The sequence below is a fragment of the Vulpes lagopus genome, chromosome 1 (genome assembly GCF_018345385.1).
Source record: "Vulpes lagopus strain Blue_001 chromosome 1, ASM1834538v1, whole genome shotgun sequence".
Lineage (NCBI taxonomy): Eukaryota > Metazoa > Chordata > Mammalia > Carnivora > Canidae > Vulpes > Vulpes lagopus.
This window is the reverse complement of record NC_054824.1, coordinates 18,039,062-18,062,545: the sequence shown is the minus strand read 5'-3', so window position 1 is coordinate 18,062,545 and position 23,484 is coordinate 18,039,062.

Sequence of the window (23,484 nt, the reverse complement as noted above, 5' to 3'; positions counted from 1 at the left end):
TTTTATTTACTGTATTTCTATTTACTGGCAACAAACTGTCCTTCTGACCTTTGATCTTTGATCTGTTTAACTTAAGCAGAAGTGGTTCTTACCAGAAGGTTGTAGGATATTAAGAATTGTTAGGAAAACTGGATATCAGGCTTCCTAAAAAGGCAAGAACCACGCAGACAGGCAGAAGAGCAATAGGTGAGGTCACTGCAAAACCAATCTGGTCAGAAAGCTGCCATTAGCTCCCCACCCTTATAACCATCAGACACTGCTGTCACTGGGAATTACTGGAGAAACCACTGGATGCCATCGTAGTCACTGTTGTACATTGCAACTGGTACTGTATTCCAAACTGTCCCTCCATCTTTTTATTTACTATTTTGGAGTCAATGTCTCCAGCAGAAGCATTCAATCTGCTGAGCTAATATCACCAACTCATATACCTTAAATGCCAGGGGCTAGTAAAGGGGAGGAAAGTCTGTCTTCCTTTGCCTTCTGTATCGGGAGCTGGGACTCTGCATTCAATTAAGATTTTAGGAATAGGATATTTCTTAAAATATAAAAGGGGTTTGGAAGATGAACAGCAAAAAAAGGAGGAAGCATGTTTCTTGCACATTCCCCAAGGACTACACATGTGAACTGAATGATAACTCTATCCTAATGGAGGCTGAGGTAGAGGGGAGCATACATTCCATGACAATGAATCTGTAGAATTAACTTCAAATATGAAGCACAGACAAAATTACCGTTAGTTAATTTTGGATAACTGACTCTGGGATCAGGTACAAGTTTTGTGTTACTATTTTGATAACTGTGGTCAACATAGGTCATGAAAGTAGATAACAAGAGCCTTACACACAAGCAATACGCACACCAAAATGGTATGATTTAATGGGTAAAAGATTTGATGGCTGAAAACTGGACATTATTCCTGATGAATAATGATAAATATACAACATATCAGTATTTGTGTGATGCAAATAAAGCAATGGTTAGATGAAATTTTATCATTTTGAATGATTACATTAGAAAATAAGATTTGAAATCAGATATTTAAGAGTCCATGTTAGGAATTCAGCAAAACATGAACAAATGAAAACAAAAGAAAGTAGAACAAAGAAAATAAAGAGAAAATCATTAATTAACAAAACTGCAAGTTGGTTCCTTGAAAATATCCATCAATGTAATTCATCTTTTCAGGGATCATTTCTATAGTTCATAATTTATCTTTTTAACAGAACACAAAATAAGACAAAACCATCTCAATGGATGCAGAAAGTCAACATTTATTTGTGATTTTTCAAAATCATTTATAATATTAATAATAATAAATGGAATTAATAAATAACAAGGGAAGTACATAATAAGCACATGAAAAAGTGGTTAGCATCATAAGTTACCAAGAAAATTCAAGTTAAAATTACAATAAGATGGGACTACATGCTCACTGGAATAACCAAAATTTAAAAGACTTAAGATATTAACTGTTGACAAGGATATAGAGGAACTGGAACTCTCATACACTGTGATGAGAATGCAAAAAAGATGGCACCACTGCAGACAAGAGTTTGACAGTTTTATGTCCAATGAACACATCCTTACCACATGACTCAGCAATTCCACTCTTATGTATTTGCTGGGAGAAATGAAAACATACATTCACACAAGGACTTGTACATAATGTTCATAGCAGCTTTATTCATAGCCTAACACTGGGAACAACTCAATTGTCCGTTGATAAAAGAAGGGATAAACTGGTTTTTTATGCAATGGTACACTACTGAGTAATAAAAAGGTATGAGGCACTGATGTATGCAACAACAAGTAAATTTCAAAAACATTTTACTTAACAAAAGAGCCAAAAAGATTTATACATACATTATATAGATATAGATAGATGCAGATATATAGATATATAGAGAGAGCATTATTATATTGATGCAAAAATTTTTAAAAGGCCAAAAACAATCTAAGGTGAAAAAAATCAGAAGAGTGGTTTTCTTGGGGTTTAGGAGAGTTCATTAGCCAGGAAGAAGAATTAGAGAACTTTTTGGTAAAGAATATATTCCGTGTCTTGTTATAGATTCAGCTATGTGGGTATATTGTTTTTTCAGACCTCATTGAATTGTGTCTTTATGATTTATATATTTCAACTTATGTGAATTTTACCTCAAAAAGAAAACTTAGTATTAAGCTAGTAAGTAAGAAAGTATTAAGCTAGTAGGTTTTCTTTGCAGCTTATCAATTCTGAAATTCTCCTTTGTGTATTCTAGGCTTCAGCAAACAAATAAATATATTGAAGATAACTGGAGGAAGTTTTCTCACTTACACACACACACACACACACACACACACACACACACACACGTATGTTTTCTATCCACTGAGAAGGCATGGAAGCAGACACCAGTAGCAATGGCATGCCTACTTTCCAGGTCTTAGTTTCTAAATTTATTCTCCACTAAATGGAACCAGGATTCCTAGGAGAGATAGATGATACCAGTGCTAAGACATGCAAAGTACAAGATAAGTCTGGAACCTCTTGTTGTGACAAAAAGTAAAGAATAAGGGAACATGTCAAATGAACACAGGAATCAGCTCAAAAAGACTCCCACTGGCCGAATCTGGGACAATTTGACCACCAAAATAAATACCGATAGTAACAGATTATAACCTGGTGAGTAAATAAGAATCCATGACTCCATACTGACATAAATACATAAAAGAATTAAAAGATAAACACCCCCCAAAAAGGAAATGCACTCTTTATGGTAGAATGTAGACCAATAAATGAAGAAAGAATGATGGAGTTAAAAAAAATCCTTGAGTGGACATCAAATCTAGTAGATAAAAGTTTGATGAATAGGATACATAGTCTCTCCACAAGCTACCTATTAATTAGGAAGGGAAAATGATGACTTTACCATGGAGGAGCCTGGTAGACATCACTTTACCCAAGTGACCAAAGCCTATGTCACTAATTTTAATGTAGTTTGAAACATGTGCCCTGATAGGATTCACTGAGAAGGCTAAAATAACACTTCAGTGAAATTCAAGACAAAAATGCATAACCTGAAACTGATAATGATGAAACATCATATAAACTCAAATTGAGGAATATTCTATGAAATAACTGATCTATAACCCTTCAAAAATTTAAGACCAGAAATATTAAGTATGGCTGATGATCTCTTCCAAATTAAAAGACACCAAAGAGACATAAAAAATAAACACAATCCATGCTCATGGGAATAGGGAAAAAATAAGGAAATGTCCTCATGTTGATAACTATGTCGTCAAAAGGTAAGAGAAATAACATACTCTTAGGAAACACACTGTGAATTATATTATTTAGCGGTAAAACTTGTGATCTCTTCAATTTACTCTCATATGATTCAGAAAAAAAAGAATAATATGCAAGTATATAGAGAGGAAGCAAATGAGACAGAATGAAAATAATTGAATCTCAGTATTGTTATGTATATTTCTAGTTCCCATTACATTCCTGAGATATTTCTGTAAGTTGAAAGTATATCAAAATAAAAAGTTACACACAAAGTCAGAAACTCACTCTTCCATCACCACACCCCCAAAAAAGCTGTTACACAGGAGACTAGTGAGTCAAAAAAGAATAGTACAAAATTCTAGTGTTTCTAGCTCCAGGGTGTTTGGAGGGTAGTTCCTAAACATAGAATGGAAGAAATCTCTTTCGTCCTACTAAGAAAAGACCCTGAAGGTAATACATGCCTTCATCTCAAGTCTGGTTCTATTTTGTTTGATTGCAAGAATAGGACTAAGGAAGCAAGAATCAGGCTAATTATTCTTCTGCCTTAGGAAAAAAAATCTTTTATTGTTGGTGAAAGAGTTTTGATGCATTTTTTATGAATGATAAAGAAAACTTTTTCTAAAGTAGCTGGATATTTGTAAGCCTACAGCAATGCTGAAGACTCGAAATGTATACTGTCTATCATTAACTATGTGAGCTCGAAGTTTTCTGTTTAGTGAGATCAAGATTCTTTCCATTATTAAAAAATAATAATAATAAGGAATGAGTTTGCTGGGAGTGGGATCCCAGGACATTTGTGCATCCTTTTCCTCACCAGAACATTTCTTCCATTCATTTGTATCTTGTAGTTTATAGTCTTCATGTCATAAAGTACAACATATTTTTCACTCACCAATGAACCCTGATTAGAATACAACCCTTGCAGGTGCTATTTATGACAAGGTCACACTGGATAGGATATGTACCTTTCAGATAGACCCTCAGTAACTCTTTGAAAAAATCCAGAGTAACAAATTATCCATTCTTTTCCAAATTTGCAATATTTATTGTAAATGACATTTCCTGTCATTCAACTAGACATAAAATGCCTAATATATAAACTTATCATCAAAATACATACTCATAGTCTTGCCATTAAGCTAATACCTCGTGGGATGAAAGACACTCTGATTCTCATTGGAATAAAAATTTGTATTGGGAATCTTATATTAATCTTTACTATCTCTCTGATCCTCAGTTTCCTCATATGTAAAATGGAAATTAGAAATATTACATGAAATAACATATATAAAGTGCTGAGTGCAATGACTGGCACATAATAAAGGCTCAATAAATGGTATCCATATATATAAATTATTTTGTATTTGACAGCTTCAAGACTACTATATTGAACATATATTTATTAGCTCTGAGATCAAGAAACTAGAGATCTCAGAAAAATTTTAGCTAATATGACAGGAAAAACATATTGGGGGATAGAATCCCAGACTAACAGCATGCAGAAGGGGATGTTGATGAAAAATGGGCTATTTCCCAGCACCAGCCCCTTCAGAAACTCAGTAAAGCACAGGATTTAGAAACATTTGATACAAAGGAAGGCAGAAAATTATAGAGAATAAAACAGATATGGGGCAGGGATGAGGAGGGATGCAGAAGATAGGTTGACAGTCTATGTTTAACACTTCAATTTCCCTTTTCCACTTCCACACACTAAATACAAATGGTCAGGTACCTTATCTCCAGGGACATACAGGCGTAGGTATAAAAGTTTAGTCACTAATAATATTGAATAGTGGAGGTAAAATCATTGGACTATGAGGCCCAGAGGAGAGCAAGGATGAGGTACACAATTAAAAATAAGAGTAATTATTAAACCATTGTCAATAACAGACTGATCCCAAGACCTCTGCCTCACCCTACACAGATGAATAGAAACCAATGGTCAGGCCCCATGTAGAAGAGTGAAGAATTTTTTTCTGAAGATATTAAAAGATTGCAGAGATTGACCTCCTTGCATGGATAAATGAGGCCTGGGTGATGGGCCATTATTCAGACCAACTTCACAACAGTGAGGAGTACTCACTGCAAGCACCAGAGATCACAGAGCTTCCAACCAAAATTTGAGGGCCTTGTTGTTAAATAGGAATGGTCATCAAGGTTTAGGAAATATGTGTGGGAAGTCTCCAGAATATAAAAGAAAGGCCAAGTAAGCAAACCAAGAAAAGAAATCCGGAGGAGAGATAATGCATGAAATGCAAGAACATTTCAAAACTAAAACTAAACCTCAAATTAATGTATCAGGGAGATAGAAGTTTTTCATCAATAAAAATGATGTCACTTAGAAGGAAGAACTAAAATAACAGTTGAAAAAAAATTTCTACAGAAGCCTTGAAGTAAACAAAATGTCAGGAAGAAGGAAAATATGAGAGAAAAGCTAAGAATTAAAAGCATCAAACCAAGAGCTCAAATAACTAATTACTATGTGTTTCATAAAGAGAAAAGAAGGAAAATCATGGGGATAAAAATATTTTTAAAAGCAAACTTTTCCAAAACTAAAAAATTTGCATTTCCAGATTGAAGAACCCAAAAATGTACCAGCACAATTAATTATTTTTAAATATCCCAATCAAGGTATATCTTCATGACATTTCAGAATACCATGTTAAAAAGACAACCCTAAACAATTAATAATAATAATTTTAAAAAGAAGCCATATCCAGCAGTGCCTGGGTGGCTCAGTCAGTTAAGTGTCTGCCTTCAGCTCAGGTCATGATCCTGAGGTCCTGGAATTCAGCCCGTATTGGGCTCCCTGCTGAGTGGGAAGCCTGCATCTCCTGCTCCCTCTGCTGTGCTCTCTGGTTCTCTGGTGCTCTGCTGTGTTCTCTGGTTCTCTCTCTCCTTCTGTCAAATAAATAAATAAAATCTTTAAAATTAATTAATTAGTTAACTAATTAATAAAAAGAAGTCACATCCAAAGAATAAGAATCAGAATTACATCAAGCTTTTTCAACAATAACACCTCATAATTCAGGAAGAAAGTAATTTTCAACCTGGAATTTTTTCATTCAAGGGTAAGAGTAGAATAAAGATATTCTTATATATACAAAGATTCACAAAATTATCCTTCCTTTCTTAGGCAGTTTTGGAAAGGAGTGAGAAGGGAAAAAAATAATTCCACACGGGCACCTATGCCAGAGTTTGACAAGTAAACTGTTTCCTCATATCTTAAATACTAGCTTCTCTGTGATAGTAAAGGATAAGGAGGAATTATCTATAAATGATGAATTAAGACAAAATTTTAAGCATATTATTTAAATTACTTAATTTAAATTTGTTATATATAAATTATATAAAAATAATTATATAAAACATATATATAATATATAAATATATGAATAAATTATATAATATCAAATTAAATTATTTAAATTAAATTTAAATTTAGTGAATTATTTAAATTATTTAAAATTACCAGGTAACCAATAAAATTACATTGAAAGGAAAAGTGGGGTAAGTGTAAGTGAGATAATTTTTCTTTATCAGAGAAAGTTCACATAATGTTCGAAATGGATACTGATTGATACTCAAAAGTTGTCTCATATACCTATAATTCGGAGTTTGGATCTATAACGACATGCCTGCAGAAACTGCCCATTTCCACCTTCCCATGGAAGCTAAGTCCTAAGAGATGGGCAGTTGAAGAGAGATTTTTTAATTACAGTGAGTTGTTAAAATGTGTCCATTAGGCACCATGACTTAAATATTAGGGACAAATGGTGGTTCCAGGAGCAGCAGAACTTGTAATTGAAATGGGTCCTGAGGATCCCTGGCTGCCATAGCTGGTGAATTCATCTACAGCAGGATATGAAGAATATACAGTCTACCTATTGGCTGGCCATATTTGTAAGCAAAGCAGAAAGACTATCACTCACCACATTCCTGAAACAGTTCTCTCAACAGTCCCTGATGGAATTGCAAGAATTCTCTGGAGCCCAAGTTGGATGACGAAGAGAAGGTTCTTTGTGACTATCAGCTAAACCGCAGATGTCTGCAGAAACATGTTTGTTTTCTGAGTGACATACACTGCAAACACCAAGCTTTGTGACTGAGAGGCATCTCAGTGTGACAGCTGTAGGCAGTGGCTCCGGATAGCACATCACGGTGTACTTTCTTCAGATTGCGTTGCACACACACCCCACTCACATCACCCTGTAATATCTGCATGAATCGGAGAAAAAAGACAACTCTACAATAAAATATAAAATATAAAACATGACAGGGCATGAAATATGAGGTATATAAGTTGTGATTTGTACATCTGAGTTATATTTGCAAGTTCTTAAACCGAGGATCCTGTGGAGAGAGCTATTATGAATGTAATGGATTATTCTTTTCTAATTATAATTCTTTGGGTCCATACTAACTGGTGAGGAGCAGGGGATCTTGCAACCTGATCCATGTTGAAAGTCAAGTTTCTCTCTGGTTGTACTGTGATACAACCAACTCTTGCATCCTGTTTTTCATTGATGCTTATATTGTCCTTGTCCTGTTTCCAGTTTAAAAGTTGATCTTTGGGATCCCTGGGTGGCGCAGCGGTTTGGCATCTGCCTTTGGCTCAGGGCGTGATCCTGGAGACCCGGGATTGAATCCCACGTCGGGCTCCCGGTGCATGGAGCCTGCTTCTCCCTCTGCCTGTGTCTCTGCCCCTCTCTCTCTCTCTGTGACTATCATAAATAAAAAAAAAATAAAAAAAAATTAAAAGTTGATCTTTAAGGGAAAATATGCTTCATGTTGCTTCTTTCTTTTTTCTCTCCCTTGCCCTCCTTCCCTTCTCTCCTCCTGATCTCTGAATGTTGATCTCTGTCTGTATGCTGTATCCCTGTCTATATCCACTCTCCCACCCCATCCCACTCTATGTGACCAGATTGTATAGCTGTTTCAGAATCTGGCTGTGGTGTTTAACTATGGTGATGTAACAGATTATTCCAGACTTGGTGGCTTCAAATGACAATAGCAATTAACCCACAGTTTCTTTGGGTCAGGAGTCTAGGCATGGCTTAACTCCTAGGGCTTAACTCAACTGGAAAGCATCATTTTTAAAGTTCACTCGTGTTAATTATTGGTAAGATTCAATTCTTTGTAGCTGCTGGACTCATGGTTCCTCGTGAGCTGTTGACCTTGGTTCTTGCTACATGTACCTCTCCATTGAGCATCTCACAACCTTGCAGTTTGCTCCATGAAAGTGAAACAAGCTATAAAGCAAGAGAGTGTGCCAGTAAGATGGAATTCACTCTTTTGTAATCAAATTACAGGAGTAATAGAAGTTAATTTTGCTTTGTTTATCTCATCAGATGCAAATCTCTAGACCCACCCAAAGAGAAGAAATTATCCAAGGGTATAAATATCCAGAGATGAAGATCACTGGAGGCCATTTCAGAGACTACCTGCCAAGCATGCTTAAAGGACATGGGAGGGCAAGTGTTTACAGAGGTTGGAGGACAGAGAGGGTTGGGAGCTATGTCAGAGCTGCCTGCCACCCTGGCTATAGGGCTTGCCCATTCCAGATCTACATCTATCCTTTTCTGTCTGCTTTGATTCACCCTAGACTCTCACTGTGTCTTTACCATTGAAGGTTCTTTACTCACTAAACCCTTAGTTTTAATTATTTGCCCTGATTGCCTAATTTTCTGTCCTGCCCGATATATTAGCCCGATAGCTAATATTTATATGGTGGTATATGTATAGATTAAAAAGTATTTACCTATAAGGAACTGAATTTCAGAAAGAGATACAACCAAAAGGCAGAAAAGCAGTGGTTGGAGAAGTAGAAATTTCCAGATAGGGTAGGATCATAGCAATGAGTTGTTTTAAGCTTTCAATGTTCAGCCTATGTCTTCTACTCAAAACTGGATTCACCTAATCACCACTATAGATCTAGGGTATTATTTGCAAACTGCAGTGCTTTATCGTTTGGTTCTTTTGTAAGTTTAATAAACTTGTTATAGTTGATGTTCGATTACTATAATAATCACAGAGAGTTATAAATTTTAAATAGAAAAATATCACGTTTACTTTGACTATAACCATAGAAACTGAATTAATATCAGTCCTCTTTGCTTATTAAGGTCAGGTTCTGACAGTGGTTGCTATGGTTGTGTTTGATGGCTTTCATTGACTGCATAACAATTAGAAACATTTTCCTGAAAACTAATTTTTCTGGTAACCAGGGACTGAAGTGAATTAAGGTCCAGCCACCTTTTGTACTTTGATCTGGCATTTCTTCCACAGTCACGGTCATAGCAACATACAAAATCAATCAGCAGAAAATACTTATTTATGTCACCTATGGATTTTCCAACAAATAGCTTATGAAAACACCTTTCACGTGGATAATGACTAGATGTAAAAAGTGGACTGATTCCCAGTAATTACAGCCTGGTGTTGCTTTAATCACCAGTAAGTTGTATGTTAAGACACCTAACATGCCCAAAGCAGGTCAGGACACAAATTGTGACTAAAATGAGGAGATAAATGAGAAAAAGAAGAGATAGTTATTTTATTCCATCTTGTGTATTTCCCCTGCACCACACCACACTGTATTGCATTTGTGTGTCTTTTCATTTAAAAAAAGGTATTTAAGAGACAGCTGATGAACAGTGCGTTTGTATTCCAGGAACATTCTCTCATAGGTTTGGATTATATACAGATGAAAAATAGCCCATATGGCTTTTGAACAAAATGAATGGCTGCAAGCCCTGAAAAATGCTAGTGGAAAGGTTGGCATACTAAAAGGTTAATTAAAATTTGACTCTGCAGGATGGATACTTTTATTTATAGAACCTTCAGCTGATTTTCAGCAGCCATGTTTTCTTCTAATTAAAATAATATGAACAGCTAATAGCAATCAGCTTAAAGAACTGAATATTTTAGAGAAGGGATGATTCATAGGCTTTTCAATAACCATTTTACAGTAGGTGTCTCCACTAAAGAGCACATAAAACATTTGTATTCAGCCATTGTCTAGTTCAAATGTCAGGAAATATTAAACTGGAAAAAATGAGAGTGAATTATTTAAAGTGGCCTAAAATAAGTCATTGATATTATCATGTAAATTTGATATTTCCCTAAAGGTTCAGGAATCATTCTCTGACACTGCATAACTTATAAATCTGAGAAAGTGGGCCATTAGAAGCATTATTTAAAAAAATAGGAATTTCCTTATACATTCACATATATAACAAATTGGTAAATAACCATATTTAACAGAAGCAAAAGTTTGTCATGGAAACCTTATGTACACATTTGGACAGATTCAAAGATAGATGATAGGTAGATAGAGATAGATAGATATAGATAGATATAGTAAGAATCATTTCATCATAATAACTTCTGTAGGATTCAGCATCCTTTTCCCCAAGTCATTGAGAATGACTAAAGAAAAGATTAAAATCTGAAGTGGAAGGATAGAAAGCATGAATATATAATGATATACAAGAGAAGTGAAGTTTTAAAAAAATAAAGAAAAAAAGGAATATATCAGAAACATACACTTCCAGGTAAGTGTACCTTCCCACTGTGACAGAAATAACCAATCTATCCTCCTACTCCTCACCCTATTTCTCCTTTCCTCATCATCCTTTGTGACAAAACTTTTGAATTTCAGCTGGGCACATCGCCTTTTATTTTTATTTATTTTTTTATTTATTTATGATAGCCACACAGAGAGAGAGAGGCAGAGACACAGGCAGAGGGAGAAGCAGGCTCCAGGCACCGGGAGCCCGATGTGGGATTCGATCCTGGGTCTCCAGGATCGTGCCCTGGGCCAAAGGCAGGCGCTAAACCGCTGCGCTACCCAGGGATCCCCCACATCACCTTTTAGAATCAAAACTCCGCATCCTCACCTTCTACAAAGCTAAAGAGGACCAGTGGCTTGGCCTTTGCCAGTGGAATGTAAGTGGCAATAGTGTCTACATCACCTGTAAAGTGTCCATTCTCTCCTTTCCCTTTTCTGCTGACTGGAATGTAGATATACATTCTCTGGACAAAGCAGTCTCCTAAGGTGATAGGTGGATTTGGGAATGCAAACCAGTCCTGGATTGCTCTAACTTGTACTTTAAGACAGAAAGCAATTTCTACCTTTTAAATCTGCAGTCACTTTAGAGTGAATCAAATCCTAATTAAATACATCCTAAGATGTGGGTTTATTCTAGAGAAACAAGTCAGGCAATACCTCCATAATTTAAGACACACTGCTAAACCTTAAAAACCCAAACATAGTCTCCATGGAGAGACAGAAGTGCACTAGACCAGTTATTCTCAATTTCCATTGTACATCAGAATCATCTGGAGAGCTTGTTAAAACACAGAAAACCCCAAACCCCAAAAGATCTGATTCTGTAGGTCAGGGTGAGGCTGAGAATTTGCATTTCTAATAGCCTCCAGGGTGATGCTAATGCTGTCTGACTGCCTGACACACACCAGGTCTCACTGCTCCAGAACACACCTCCACCTCTAACATATGCCTATTCTGTAAGTCCCACAGCAAGATAGGACTGATCCTTAGCCTATCATCAGGATATTCTAATTTCTAAATGTCATGCAAAGCCACTCTTAACATCCTGGAATACCTTATCATTCACCTAACAAGCTCCATACCTTCATTATTTTAAATTGACTATAGCTTACAAAAGATATAGCAAAATAAACATATACAAAAATTATGTGTTTTATTCATTTATTTCAAGTTCCACTTCAGAAATCGGGTAAAATATAAACAATCAAGTTATAGAAAAGGTGTTTTCTATGGGGAGAATGGGTAATGTAATTACCTGACCATTTGTTTCAGAATCACCTAAGTAAGGGCATTTATTAAAAATGGAGATTCTGAGCCCCATCCCTTATATACTGAATTGGAGTACCCGAAGGGCCCAGGAATCTTTTATTTAAAAATTTTTCAAGGGGATTCTGATAAACCCAAATGTTTGCTAATCACTGATCTTGTTGTTGAAGTGTCATCAGAGACACTAGCTCAGACTCTTGGAGGATATTTTTCAGCATGACTGACCGTGAAACAGACAACCAACTTGACTTCCATAATGCCACAGGCAAAAAGCCTGAAACCCACGTGTAGTAGCCAGAGGATGAGATAACATGTCTTACCAAAGAAAATTATCTAAATAATGGAATCCTTCTATTGAACACTGTATGTAAAAGATATTTTTCCCGCCCAAATTAAGGCAAGTATGTGAAATCCACCCATGTAGTCACTGAAGGCATTATTCTATAGATTGCCTTTGGCAGAAGACACTAGCAGTGATGTTCATATTGGTAGAAAGCAGGGAAAGGCACATCCCTATCTTTTTCAGCATTGCATAAATCTAAGCGGTAGCAAATAGATAAAAAATAAGACACACAAATGGCCAACAGGTACACAAAAAGGTGTTTAACATCACTAATCACAGGAGAAATGCAAATCAAAAACCACAATGAGATATCACCTCACACCTGCAACAATGGCCATCATCAAACAGACAAGTGTTAACAAGCACTGGAAGGTTGTGGAGAAAAGGGAACTTATGTGCACTGCTGATGGGAATGTAAATTGGTTCGGTCATCATGGAAAAAAGGATGGGCATTACTCAAAAAATTAAATATAGAACTACCATATGACAAGCAATCCCACTTCTGAGTATATATCCAAGGGAAATGAAACCATTATCTTGAAGAGACACTAGTACTCTCCTGTTAATTGCAGCATTATTTACAGTAGTCAACGTACAGAAACAACCTAAGAGACCATCGACAGATGGACGGATAAAGATAATGTGATATAAAGATGGGGAATATTATTCAGCCTTAAAAAATAAGGAAATCCTGCCACTTGGAATAACATGGATGAATCTGGAGATCATTATGTTAAGTGAAATAAGCCACACAGAGATAGGGAACACCACATGCTATCATTTCTGTGTGGAATCTTTAAAAAATAAACAAATAAAAAGTCAAACTCATAGAAACATAGAGCAGAAAAGTGCTTGCCAGGGGGTTAGGGCAGGAAAGGAATAGGGAGAGGTTGGTAAAAGGGTACAAATCTTAGTTATAAAATAAAGTCTGAGGATCTAACATACAACATGGTGATAACACTACATTATAAAACTGAAATTTACTGAGAGAGTAGAACTTAAATGTTTTTACCAAAAACAAATGTAAATATCTAAAGTGATGAATGTGTTAATTAATTCACTAACTCCATAGGGGGGAATCTTTCCACAATATATATGTGTATCAAGTCATAAAATTGTTAACTTTAAATAGCTTCTAATTTGGGGCACCTGGGTGGCTCAGTCAGTTAAGCGTCCAACTCTTGGTTTCAGCTCAGGTTGTGATCTCATAGGTCATGAGATCAAGCCCCATGTTGGGCTCCACACTTGAATATTCTCCCCCCATCTCCTCCTCCCCACCCATGCACACACTCACTCTCTGTCAAATAAATAAATAAATCCTAAAACATAAAATAAAACAAGTAGTTGATAATTTTGTCAATCACACTCAATGAAGTTGAAAAAAATTTAAAAATTAAAACTTTTTTTAGAAAGAAATAATACCCAGAACAGACAGACCTCTTTAATATCTCTCTATTCCACCTACTTATACTGAGTTCCACCCTCACTACCACAGTCCCAGTCACACTCAAGTCTCCCCTAGACTCCCGCCATTGCCTTCTACCTGGCCTTCCTCTCTCACCCTTACACGCCTCCAACCAATGCCTCACACTGTCATCAGAACGACTCTCTAGACACACAGCATATCATGACACTGTATCACTTAAAATCTTTCTGAACTCCGCATAGTCATGAGGATCAAATCCAGATCCCCAAGCACTGCAAAAACCCCTTGTGTGGCCCCCCTTTCCTATGACTCCAACGTCATCCCTCACTAACACCCTCCTTGCCACACATCTACTTGCAGTCTCTGTCATGTGCCCCACCTTCTCATCTGCAGCGTTTTCCCTCAGCTTGGAAAGCCCTCTCCACAAATCTCTACCCACCCACACTTTTCCTCCCTGGATAACTCCCACTCAGCTGTCAGGACTCTGCTCAGGTGTCACCCCCTTTTTGGATGTCTCATCTGACACCCCACCTTGGCCAGGGTTTTCTGTCATTGTTATCTCTGAAGTCATCTTCCTTCCTTCCTTCCTTCCTTCCTTCCTTCCTTCCTTCCTTCCTTCCTTCCTTCTTTCCTTCCTTCCTTCCATCCTTCCTTTTCTTCCTCCCTTCCTTCTTTCCTTTCCTTTTTTCTTCTTTCTCTCTCTTTTCCTCCCTCTTTCCCTCTCTCCTTCCCTTGCTCTTAATATACATACTAAGTGAATACAATAGCTATTTCTTACCCAAAATTATGCACTTGCAACACCCATAATGGGAAACATTTCTAGATCATAATTCATCTTTGATATATTTTTCACACTCTGGCATATGATTTGAAGGACCGTTAAACAGTGGTGTCCTGAGGAAAACTAAGGAACAGAATTTGCCTTGGTGCTCATATCATTCACCTTTCAGGGTCTCCCTGTTTGTTTGAGGTTTTTTTAAAGGATTTTTTTTATTTATGTTGAGAGAGAGTGTGTGCAAACAGGAGGAGGGGCAGAAATAGAGGGAGAGAGAAAATCTCAAGCAGACTCCCTGCTGAGCACAGAACCCAATGAGGGACTCAATCCCACACCCCTGAGATCATGACCTGAGCCGAAATCAAGAGTTGGACACTTACCTGACTGAGCCACCCAGGTACCCCAGGGTCTCCCTGTTTTTATGCCTTCACTGAACCAGAACACTATTGTTCCCACGAGACACTTATTAACAGGACTATACACACTCGCACACACACATACACATATATATATTAGTTTGTGCAGACATCAGGAAGCAACCAGATGAGCATAGCTCATGGACCTTCGAAGAAGAGGCACTAGCAGAGAACAAGGTAAACCAGAAGATAAATGCAGAAAGAATTGCCTCAGAGGCACTACTGGACCCAATCCTATTCATGATCTCAGCAGTATTCTATTATTCAGGTACTAGTCAGCACTTCCTTGTGCCACACACCCAGCCAGCCTATTATAAACAGCCCCAGGCCAGGAAGAGATGCAGTTTACTTAATTAACTTCAATGACCCAGTGTCTCCACCTCCTGCCATCTCACCTGCTTTCCACAGTTGTGTTTTGGCAAAATCTTCAGCGCTGCTCTCCCTCAGCTCTCTGCTAAACATTCACTGCTGGCATCCACTCTTGGCTCCTCTCCACACACGTATACCTTAGGTCTCAAATACTGTATCTGATTCACTACCTGTCTTCTCTGTCTTCCCTACATTTCCATGATTTCAGATTTTTATGCCACATATCACTATGGGTATATCATAAGAAAAAGGTTTTCTAGCTAAGCTTTAGCAACACTGGTGTTTTAAATTTAACTTTTGGTGTACCCTACATACTTTATACCATACTGTGGACTCAGTGCCTCTCTAAAAGTTTCAAGTTAAAAGGATCTCTTGGGCAGCCCTGGTGGCACAGTGGTTTAGCACCGCCTGCAGCCTAGGGTGTGATCCTGGAGACCCTGGGTCGAGTCCTGTCAGGCTCTTTGCATGGTGCCTGCTTCTCTCTCTGCCCCCCTCTCTCTCTGTCTCTATGAATAAATAAATCTTAAAAAAAAATTTTTTTTAAATGAATGTTTAAAAAAAAAAGGATCTCTTCAGGTACCGCCAAATAGAAACACTGAAAATGACCAGATAAAACTATCAGATTGAGGAACCCCATAATACTTGGGAATGGTTCCTTTTGGGATGTAATCTCTTACAAATGGATTTCCTGATCCATCGGTCACCTGACCCACCAGACTTCACATGATTCTGGCAATATCCATATGATCGTATTGATGTTACTAAGGACTTAAATTACTTTAAGTGTTTGATCAATATTGATTTTGAGCTACTTTTTTACTGTTGATACTAATTAATTTGGAATTATAAAATTCAACTATGTATTTGTTACTGAGATTTATTTTACTGATCCTTGTAAAAGAAGAGTAACTTTCTCTTTCCTAATCTTATAGAGTGAAATATAAACCTACATGATGAATGGAAATATTTTTCTCATCATACTGGTCACCCTCTTAGAAACTATCATCTCTTTATAGTCTATACTTTGAAAAATCTCTTTGTTTTACAGTTCAAAGCAAATTCATCATAGAAGATGTCAGCTTAGAGCAGAGGGCAATAAATGCCTCTTTATCCAAAGACCAGGAAGAGCATTAATTATAACAGAACACTGCAAACCTCTCTACTCTGCTTCAGAAACTCTCTTAGTTCTTTTCCACTGGGATACAATCTAATGTTATGCATTCATATTTTGGCCCCTACTGTTAAAGAAGCTGATAATAGCAGTGATGTTCCTCAGACTAAATCTATCAAAAGTTTATTCTAGCAAAAATGACAGATGATAGATTTAACCAGCAATACGCCCACCTACACACACACACACAATCCAGAACTCATGGAATATTAAAATATATATTTAAATATCTTTTCTCAAGTATATAATCATAGGACTGAATGTCAATGAAACTAAAGTTTCTTCTTTTCTTCCTAGAAGCTAAAATTTCTAAATTTAGAAATTCTAAATTTCTAACACAATCTAAGTTTCCTGGTGGTATTTTTCCCCTTTATCTCATTTTTGACATTCAAAATTCTGAGGTAAAAGAAATAAGGTAAAATTTCTCTTTGCCTCTTTGCTAGTATTTGAGGAAGTTGCTTTAAATGCCAGTTGTCATAGCACCAGGGCTGCATTCCAAGGCTATCTGTCATGCTGGTCTGATTGTTATTAGTAAAAGTTCCTCTCCTTGCCTTCGCCATTCTTACACTATAATTATATTGAGAATCTTATTGCTGATCTATAAACTAAATTTTTTGGTTATATTTTTATTAGGGAAAATAAGGGCTTATTTTGAATTATTGAGTCAAAACATAAAATGGATTGATAATTTTTCTTAATTCTTTTTTACCCTTATGACTAGAACTACTATCTCTTATTTTCCTTGACCCCATAAATACAGGTTTGTTAATTTTTCTTTTTTGTTCCTTTTCTGCATTTCTGTTACATCTGTACAAGTTATTTTCATATTTCAAAACAAACATATGCCCATAATTCTGTGAAAATAAAAAATGTTTTCAGTAATGCCTTCTGGAAACCAAATGCTAATTCCCACATGACAATAAGAAATCTCAAAAGACGTAGGATCTACAAAAAACAAATACAAGCACAGGAGATTCTTTTCTCTGAATATGCTAGTTTAGAAATACATATAGCCACTTAACTCCAATTCAAGGAGGACTTTTCTGTTCATTTTTATGGGGAAAAACTCCCGTCACTGGGGACCATACAAGTACCATTAAAAAAAAATCAACCCAGAATAATAATTGAGTCAGTGGTAATAACCATAACCATAAGTAATAATAATGATGTCAGTGATAATTTTCTAACCAAGGATTATAGGTGGTATTTCTGTTAAAGCTGCTAAGAAATCCTTATGCGGCTTTCAAGTACTGGGAAAAGATTGTGAACCTATCTTTCTCTCTCCTCCAAACCTTCCCATTTCCAAGATTAATAGGTAAATGAGCCTCTCATTCTTTGTGTCTGAGGTTACCTCATTGAGTCCTTTGTGACTGAAGCTGAAAACTTTGGCAGAATGATTACACTCAAAGAGCACTGTCATGATCAATAAATACACACAACAAATTTAATGTCAGACTCCCCATGGCAGTAAACTCGCCTGAGTTATTTGAGTAAATCAGAACCATTTATTTAACAAATATTTATGGAAGGCCTGTTTTGTGTCAAGCTATTTGTTAACTCCTGAGGCTACAAAATCTGATAAGTTAAGTTTCCTGCCCCCATTGAGTTTTCCATATATCAGGAAACACAAATCAATGAATTGTCTGACAATCAGGGTCACCCTGTAATCTCTACTGAGTTGTGAGAAAGTGACACCTGTGAAGTCAGATTAAATTAAGTTCAAAATTTTCCCTCTGCCATTCACTGGCTGTGTTACGCTTAGAAAGTCATTTAACCACTTTCAGCCTTAACTTTTGCATCAGTAAGAAAAGGATAACAATACCCTGTGAGAGTATTACGGAAAATCTATTTAGTCAATAAATGTTTCTTGACATGTACTATGTGCTAGGCACTCTCCTAGGTCCCTGAAATATATTATGAACACAGCAGAGATCCTTGCCCTTGCGATACTTGTATAATTCAAGAATATTACCTGCCAGTTTAATAATAACTATTGTCATTATTAAAATAATATAAAGTATTTAGTAAATTTAATCCAAAAACAATAACTAAGAAAAAAAGATTATGTTCTCAGATTTACAATCAACAATAAATAAGACAAGTACAAAACTGAAAATAAAGCACCTAAAAATACAAAATTTAGACCAAGCAATATACCCAAGATTGAAATGTACCTACTTCAAATAAATACCAGGAATCTGAATTTGAATAGAGTGCTGGGATTTATACTCAGTTATGAGGGAATAGTCAGAAGAATTCAATTTGAGCTTGTGTGGTGAAAAGAAGGTTACTGTCTCACATCTAATCAACCCAGGAAGGCCAACCAAACCATGTTACCCTTTGTTCCGAAAGCTGTGCATGGTCTGAAGCATAGTCTCCTTCTCACCTCTACTGAGCTGGCTCCTGTCACTGCTGGAATCTAGCTGAATCGCTATGGAGACTGACATTATGTCCTCAATAGGATACCACCCCACTAGGAGACCAACCAGCTACTTTGATACCAAATTGGTTATTTCAGATCTTGTCTACTCCGGCAGGGCCAGCAATTTAGAAAATTAGCACACATTCTGGGTATAGTTTCGCACTCCTTGTGGGAAGTCCCTTTACCAGCATCATTCTGTAAGGACTTACAAAGTGTTTATTATCATGGGATCCTTGTAACATCACTAACAGGCCAAGGAACCCACTTCACAGGAAATACAGTGTGGTAATGAACATTCACACAGACTCTCCTGGTCTTACCATAAACTTCATCTCTCAAAATATGCGCTCCTAATTTAACACTGTAATGGTCCCTTAATAGTGTAGCTGAGATTCCAGCTTGTGTGTGCAATGCTGTCCTTCAAAGTGTAGTATATACACTGAACCAATGTCTATTTTACTGTTATGTAAAACAGCAGCCCAAAATGTAGAAATAGGAGTGGGTTTTCTAAATGTTACTCCCAGTAATCCACTTGGAGAATTTATACTTTCTGTCCCCACTTTTGCCTCTGCTGATTGGCTCTGGTCCCTAGGAGTGGAGGAGGAGATACTTCCATCAGAAGCACAGCAAAGATTCCACTCAATCTAACTTTATGTCTTATGCCTGGCAATTTTAAGCTCCTCATGCCTGAAGACCCTGAGGCAAAAACAAAGAGCTGTTATGCTATATTAACAGGAGTAATTAATAATCAGTTACTCTGATTATCGTGAGGAGATAGAATTGCTGTTAGATGATGGGCAGAAAGTCTGGGACTTGGCAAAGTCACTGACTTACCTCTGAGCACTTCCACATGTGTGACAACTCTTAATGGACAGTTGTAGCAACCAATGCCTTACAGGGGTACAATAGCCACAGTCTCAGATCCCTCAGGCATAAAGATCTGGGTTACCCCCCTCACCAAGCATTCTGGATCAACAGAAATGCTGGCTGAAGGTGAGGAACATATTGAATGGGTAGTAAATAAAGTAGGTGATGAGTGTGAATTGTGGTCTCTGCATCAGCTGCACTAGAGAGTATAGTTTGTCCTACAAATCTTGCTATGTAAATCATTTTTGATAGAAATTTTGAATGTTCACCAGCCTGAAGAGGCTATTATAAGGCAGAGTGACACTTACTAAGAGCAAAAAAAAAAAGTGGCTGTAAATGGTGAAGGGATGGAATGTAGCCAAAGCTGTCAATACCCAGTGTCCCTAACTTCTAAACACCAGGCTAGCCATCTGTTTGACGGCTTTCTCCAAAGCCTTGGGAGACAACTTTAGCCTGGAAGCACCAAGGAATCAACACCATCTGAAAACTGCTCTCCAACCATTGACAGAAATAAGATAGCCCTTTTCCCTCATGTGGGATACTTTCAAGGTGCTTCATGTACACCATATCCCAATGTTTTCCTTTGAAATTAAGCTCTATTACCTCATAGAAATAGCTACTTGATGGCACACCTATTATTGCTGTATTTCCTACTGTCTCATTTCTTCATTCTCTTACCATTGTATCCTGCACCTTGCAAACAAATCCTTTTCAGGTCTTCTTCTGGAGAATCCAAACATTCCTACCAGCCCTATAACACTCCCTAATACCTAGATTCTAAAATCCGTAAAGGCAAAGGATATGTTATTAAATATATCTCCTACCCCTAGCCCAGTGCCTCACATATAACTGCTAGTCAATATTTATTCTATTTGTACTGCATTTTCTCTTTTATCTTCTTTTGGATTTACTAAATATGCCTAATGCCTTTTCCCCCATAACTAAATGTGTGGTTTATATATTCTTCTACTATTGCTAAACTAGTGAACTCTTATCTGTGATCACAGTCTGACTACTGGATTTACTAAAGATTTATTCATGTATATTACCTTTCTTTTTAAAATATTTTTTTAGTGGAGTTCAATTTGCCAACATATAGTATAACACCCAGTGTTCATCCCGTCAAGTGCCCCGCTCAGTGCCCATCACCCAGTCACCCCATCCCCCCTTCCACCTCCCTTTCCACTACCCCCTGTCCGTTTCCCAGTGTTAGGAGTCTCTCATGTTCTGTCTCCCTCTCTGATTTTTCCCATTCATTTTCTCCCCTTTCCCCTTTAATCCCTTTCATTATTTTTTATATTCCCCGTATGAATGAAACATATGCTGAGTGAAGTAAGTCAATCAGAGAAGGACAAACATTATATGTTTCATTCATACGGGGAATATTACCTTTCTTAAACATATCCCAGACACTAAGTTTTTGATGTTGTCATTTTTGTTTAATTCTAAATATATTTAAAACCTCATAGGACATTATTACTACTATTTCTTCAAAGACAAGTTTCATTTATATTTACCGAATATTTAATTCTTTTAATATGTTTCATTTCTTCTTCACCTCCAACATTCCATCTGATCATTTATCTTTTATCCTATAATAGCCCTTTGAAATTTCCTTCACTGTAGTTTTATAGCTGATGAATTTTCAGTTTCTGTTTTTATGATAAAGACTTTTTTGCCCTCCCTTCTGAAAAATATTTCCTTTGGGTACAGAATCTGTGTTGGTAGTTGTTTGTTTGTTTATTTATTTATTTATTTATTTATTTATTTGCAATACTGTGAAGATATTATTCCCTTGTCTTCTGAGAAGCCAACTGTCAGCTTGGTGTTCCTCCTTTGAAATAATATATCTTTTTCTCTGGTTTCTCCCAAGATTTTTACCTCTGTCTTCATTTGCAATAGTGTTAGTGTGTGGGCTTTTTCTTATACTTACCCTGTTTGAAGGCTTATCCTCTTGCTTCTATGGTTTGGTATCTTTCATCAGTTTTGGAAAACTTTCACTCATATGTCTTCACAGATTGCTTCTACCCCATTCTCTCAGTCCTCCCCAGCAAAGACTCCAATTGTAGACATTTTTAACTCCATGTCACATGAATAATATTTTCTTTTCGATTGTATCTTTTCCATCTTGTCTCTCTTTGTTTCACTTTGGATATTTCTTCTGACCTATTGTCCAGCTCACTTTTTTGTTGTGGGGGCTCGGAACTGCATCCAATCTGCTGTTAAAGTCAAAGATCACATAATTAATTTTATTTTGGTTTTTACTTTTAAATTTCCATTCAGGTATTTTATAATTTATAGTTTTCTAGTCAACTATATCAAACTTTCCTTGAACATCTTAAAATATTAACACAGTAATTTTAAAATTTGTGTCTGCCAACTTTAATATCTACATTTCTTTTGGACATGTTTAGTTTTTTCCTGGTTTTTAGTTAGTTACTTTTACTTTAATGTTTTGTTATTTTCTATTGGGTGTTACAAATTATATGTAGAAATATCTAAGATCACTTGAAGATATCATTTTTTTCTTTGTCCAAAATTGATTTGCATTTTCTCTGCCAGGAATAAGTCTATGAGGATATCCCTTAGTCCAATCACAGATGAAAAAGATTTGAAGGTGAGGTCGGACCTTCTAAGCGCTAGTCTATGTTATTTTTACTCTTCCTCCTAAGGTGTACTCCTTCAGGGTTTCAACTGAAAGCCTAGTTTGTGTGTGGGTATACTTCCTTATTGTCCAATTCCAGTATCAGTTCTGCTAATTCTATGAGATTGATAGAAGTGCTGCAGAGCTTCCATGGCTCTGTCACTGCTTTCAAATTGGCAAGTGGACTGAGGGAAAAAGGCAAGACCAAATGTCTGACACACACTTTCCTGGCCTTCCGTTTTCTTCATATTGTAACCAGGCAGGTCCTCTCTACCAAGGAAGGCAGTTCCGCAGTGCCTTCGATCAGATTTTTTATTCTTATTTTTACAACTCTTGTCTTTGTTTTACAAATCTGTTTAGGTGTTCTTTATTTGTCTAAATTAGCTAGCTCCCCGTTCCTGGAGGCAGCAGTCTTTCAAATAGCATGTTATTAAAAGAATATAAAGAAAAAATATTCCAGAACCCAAAGAATACCAGAAAGTTGTTGTCTAAAGAAACATAATAAAGGTAATATTCCCCGTATGAATGTTAAATATGTTACGTAGGAGACCAAAAGTTAGAGAAATCATATATAAGAGGAAGAGATACTTAAGAGAAGCAAATGATAATCCCTAAAAGACAAATATGAAATATTCAACCTATAAAAGCAAGAATTCCAAGGTAAGATGAATGGAAAAGAAGAAACAGTTAAAAAGCAAAAAGCTGATCAAAGAATGCTCTTCACTAAAGAAACACCTGAGTCTGCAAATCAAAAGATTAAAAAGCTCAGAGTTCTAGGAATAATCAATGAGAAAAATGTATACTTAGATATATTCTGATAAAATGTCTGAACATGGAGATTGGAAAAAAAGAAAAAGAAAAAGAAAAACCTTACATGCACAAAGAGAATGAATACAGTTTTTGTTAATGATATGGAAAGAATGATTATTTCATGAAGT